Source organism: Marmota monax, unplaced genomic scaffold, assembly GCF_021218885.2.
Source record: "Marmota monax isolate L192 unplaced genomic scaffold, Marmota_monax_Labrador192_F-V1.1 WCK01_AAM20220418_F8-fsc00080, whole genome shotgun sequence".
In the NCBI taxonomy this organism is placed as follows: Eukaryota; Metazoa; Chordata; class Mammalia; order Rodentia; family Sciuridae; genus Marmota; species Marmota monax.
Genome location: NW_026694750.1, coordinates 1,076,281 through 1,081,307, shown reverse-complemented (window position 1 = coordinate 1,081,307; position 5,027 = coordinate 1,076,281).

Sequence of the window (5,027 nt, the reverse complement as noted above, 5' to 3'; positions counted from 1 at the left end):
TGCCAGCGTAGGATTCATTGTTGCGACTTTTGATTAAATCTCTGTCTCTGTGTGTGTGTGTCTCTCTCTCTCTTTTCCCCAAGATTACTTCCCTGGGTCTCTGGCTTGCTTGGAACTGTGGAGGCAGCTGGACTTTGAGGGGCCAGGCTGCAGAGTCACCAATGATGGGGTGGTGGGAGGGAATCACTGTTCCTAGACTGAGGGTCGGGGTGGCCCCCAGAATCTTCCCAATGCCCCGTGTTGGCATTTCGGAGTGGGGCTCACTGAGGAGATGATGAAGGACCATCATGGACCTTCCTTCCCCCACTCCTGCCCGGCACCCACCTCACCTGCGTGGTCTCCCCTGGAGCCTGCCCACTCTCCAGCCCGGCCCGCCTGCGTCTTGTCCCGGATCCCAGGAGGCCAGTGTCCACGCCTGGCCTCTCTCCTGGGGCGCTTCAGACTCTTCTGCTTGGATTTCACACCACCTTCCTCCAGCGGGCAGCAGGAGGTGTCCACTGTGGGCCAGCAGATGGGAACCTGGGCCCGGGGGGGAGTGTGCTGGGGTCCAGCCCCGCTGTCATCTGGGTCATCACGTGATCTCGGGCAAGTCGGGCACCTCTGCTTAACGAAGCCCTCTTTGAGCTAGTTGGAGGCATCTTACGAGGCCTAGACTGGGCAGCAGCTTCTCCATTTATTTGCTGTGGACTTTGGGGCTGGTTTCGCAACCATCCGGAATGGCGAATGCTTCCGTGGTGTATTCAAAGTGAGATGAGGTGCATAAGTAACAGCCATTATGATCGCTGACATTGGAGGGGGTCTTATGCTCCCTTAGAGTCAAGTTCAAAGGACGGAAGATGAAAGGTTGCTTTACCGGGAGGCGTCTAGAGCCAGCGTGAGGGAGACCCCTCCTCCGCTCAGCCAGTCCTCTTTGGATCCCAGGGGAGGAGACTTCGAGGAGATGGGGCAGTCACAGGGCAGAGGACAGGGACAGAGAGGGGAAGAGCAGAGTAGAGAGAGCCAGGCCATGTGGAGGTGGCTGCAGCGTGTGAGCCTGAGGCCAGGCAGGTTCCAGGGGACAACGCCAAGTACTGAGCTCTCCGCAGAGTCGGCCTCCGGCACCCCCAGACCTTCAGTGCCACAGAGGGTCTCATTCCGCCTGTCGGGAGGCAGGACAGGGACCTCCTGCAGCCCAGGAGGAGCCGTGTGGGAGGCAAGAGGAGGCACAAAGTGACCTAAGGGTGAGGCTGGAGCTTGCAGCTTGAGGTGACCACAAAAAAGGAAGAGGCACCCCCACTACTTGCTGCAGAAACGTCTGGAAAAAAATTGGAAGGAAACGGACTCGTTTGACTCCTTTGAAGAGTCCTTCCCTCTCGGTGTTTATTGTGAGATTTTGAACCTTTCAAGCGTCAAGAGGTGCGAGCGCAGGCCTTGAGCCCCCGTCTGGCCCGTGGGGCCCCTCGTTAACCCGGCCCTTTACTCTCGGCCTTTCCTCCTCAATTCTGCTAATGGGAGAGTCGACTGCAGAAGTCTGACTCTTTGCCCCCAGATAATCAGCACATATCGCCTCGGAACAAGAACCAGTCCCACATAAGCATAATGGTGTCATTATCCCACCCGGGGACTCCAGCACCACCTAATAATGTTATCTCCGAGGCTGTTCATATTCGGATCCCCCCATTGTTCTAGGAAATGGCTGACAGCTGTCTGATCCCTGTTCAGAGCCATTTAAGGATCGTGCGCTGCATGTAATCACCAGGCCCCTTCGGCCTTCCTCACCTGGTCCTCCAGCGTGTCTGCCAATTGATGCTTGAAGAGCGCACATCCGAGGTCTTGCACAACGCCCCCAGGACCCGAACACATCCACTCGTTTCCTCGTGACGCCATTCAGTTTGAAGATTTTTGGTTAGAATCCTGAACTGGGGGGTGGTGCCCTTCTTTTTCGGGGGGAGGATACTAGGGATTGAACTCGGGGGCACTCAACCACTGACCACATCCCAGCCCTGTTTTGCATTTTATTTAGAGACAGGGTCTCACCGAGTTGCTGAGCGCCTCACCATTGCTGAGGCTCGTGTTGAATTCGAGATCCTCCTGCCTCAGTCTCCCGAGCCGCTGGGATTACAGGAGTGTGCCAATGTGCAAGGCATGGTGCCCTTCCTGCTACTTTCCCAAGGAGGCAGGCCACATCCGTCCATTTGTCCTGTCTTGGATGACCTTCCGTTTAACCAGGCGGTGAGGGCCATGTGTGCTGGGCTTCTTCTTTGGAAAGCTGTCTCCCTTTTCTGTGATGAATTGGTAAGTGGCCCCGGTCATGCTGCGGCTCTGCGTGAAGACACTTCTGTGTCCACTGACGATCTTGTCTGGATGGCTTATTACTCTGGGAGTTACCAGAATCATTTGGCCCTTGAAGGACCGGGGCTTCCACAGGCCTGTGGCTTGTGCACATGGACATGAGCTGGACCAAGTGGGTGGCTTCATGGGTGTGACAGCCTAAAATCCTCCTCCGTCCGTACCTTTCCTTTACTGTTTGTCCTTGACCACAGGGACTGGCCCCTCTGGCCAGAGAGTGAGTCTACCACCAGCTGCAGAGAACTGGTCCCTGGGACAGACAGCAGGGAGGCTGCTAGTCCACTGGGTCAGCGGCTGGTTGTGGACGTGTGTGCACACACATGCTCACACGCTGGCACACACATGCTCACATGCTGGCACATGCTGGCACACGCTGGCACACGCTGGCACACGCTGGCAGGGGGCATCTGGAGACCTGGGACTCAGAGGCAGCACGTCCACTGTGTGGCCAGGAGCTGCAGGGTGCTGGGCTCTGGGCCTGGATTCCATGGCCATGGTCAACCTCTACAGTCCACTACCCTCTGACCAGCTGACATGGGGCTGAGGCCAGAGGCAGGAGGTGGGGAGGAGGCTTCCTCAGACCCTGGTCAGCGGATGGTCCATGGCTACCTTGGAGATGAGGCCCCTGGGCAACTGCCCCTCCCCCACCTGCTGCAGAAGGGACTCCCCCACCAGCAAGGGCTGTGACAACAGGCAGGGGCCTGTGGGGCACCTGCGTTGTGACTTCAGCCCAGGCACTAAGCAGACGCTGACCCCGCTTCCTGGTCAGCTGCACACCTGGTCTTTACCTTCATGGTCTGCCTGCTCCACCCTCCTGGGGTGGGTGCTGTGACTCTCCCACCTTAAGGGTGAATGGAACCGAGGCTGGGCCTCTCCAGGGCCCAGCATCCTGTGTCCCATGTACAAGTTCAGATGTTCCAGGTTCTTTGAGCACTCAGAGGTCTTGGGGACCTAAGCTAAGCAAAGTCCCTAGAGGTGGGTATGTCCAAGTGACTAAGTTTCAGTCAATGAAAAGTCAGTATAAGTGATATATTGAACTTTGGGAAGAGAGAGGCCATTCCTTTCGTCTCTTCTTTCTTTTCCTGCTGCCTAGAAGGTAGTTGGGACAAATGGAGCACCTGCAGCCATGTTGATCTAAGAGGTGACCTTGAGGAGGGTGGTGCAGAAACAGAGAAAGAGCCTGGGCCCCTGATGACTTGATGGAGAGATCTTATCAGCCCTGTTCTGTGTGCAGTGGACTCTTGTGCATGAGATATAGATCCTTGGGTTTTGGGGCTACGAGTTCTTAGGGATGTGCTGCTGGATGCTGTAGGCTATTCCTTTGTGATGTATCAAGTGACAGACACCTGGAATTCACCAGAGGTTGTGGTTGAGTGTGGAACTGGCAGGGTCACAGCCCGGGAGGTGTCAGGTTTGGGGCGGTGATGAGCCTGGTTGTTGTGGTTTGGGTGTGCGGCGTCCCCCAAAAGCTCCTGTGTGAGACATCGCAAGACGGTTCAGAGGAGGAACATGGGGTTATGAGAGTCTAAACCCAATCTGTGAGTCAAGCCCCTGATGGGATGAACTGTCACTGAAGTGTGGCTGCGGCTGGGGGAGGTGGGAACCTGGGTGTGGCTTTGGGTGTATGTTGGTGTCTGGACTCTCTCGGCTTCCTGGTCACCACGTGAGCTGCTTCCCTGTCCCACACTCTTCCGCCACCATGTCCAGCCTCCCCTGGAGCCCTGAGGAATGGGGCCAGCCTCCTATGGACTAAGACCTCTGAAACTGTGAGCCCTCAAATGAACTTTTCCTCCCGGAAATCGTCCTGTCAGATCTTTCGGTCCCAGCAGCGAGAGTGCGGCCTAAAACACCCGTGTGCCCACCCTGCCCACAGCAGGGCCCCTCTCCTACACGTTCTCGTGCTGCGGGACTCAATGTCCCTCCTCCTAGGGCCACCCAGGACTAGCAGGCAGGTCAGGGCACAGTGGTCAGGCTTGGCCCTGCAACTCCATGGACACACTTTGAGAGGTGCCCCTGGGCCCTCCTGGCTGGATGCAGGAGAGGTGGCCGCAGCCCTGACGGCCATCTCTAGAGACAGTGCACCTGCCGGTTCTACGGGTTTTGTGTTCTTTCTGTTGACTTTGAAGGGTGACAGCCCCATCTAGGCCCAAGGTCTGCGGTGGAAGTGGGGAGGGCTGCTCCCTCTGGAACCCCCACCTCCCTGGGCCCCGTCACCGTGGGGGCTGGCCCCATCCACGCTGTGTGGCCACGCCCTGTGCTGTGGCTCCTCCTCCCCTGGCTTGGGGCTTGGTGGTGACTCTCAGGCTCCCCGGCCCAGGAGCACGGCGCCTCCCCTCCCTCTTTGGCTGGAGATCTCACTGAGGCCCATTCAGGGTCGTGTTGGGAAAACATCACCTGGGAATTCTGTGAGCTCCTGGGTGCGGCCATCAGGGGGAAGCCCTGAGTGTATCTTCCCCTGACAAAAATTCAGGACTCATCCATCCGCTCCTCCGTCCGTCCACCCAAACCTTCTCTCACTGAGCAGCAGGCGCCGTGCCCGGGTTTGGGGGTGAGGGAATGGACGAGAGCCGGCGCCTTCTCCCCGGGAGCCCGGGTGAGCTGGCAGTCACCCACAGAGCCGTCCCCGCAGGGAGAAATGAGGCTGCGGGAGCCCAGGAAGGGCGCGAGTGGCCACGGTCAGCTCCGACGTGGGGGGGCCT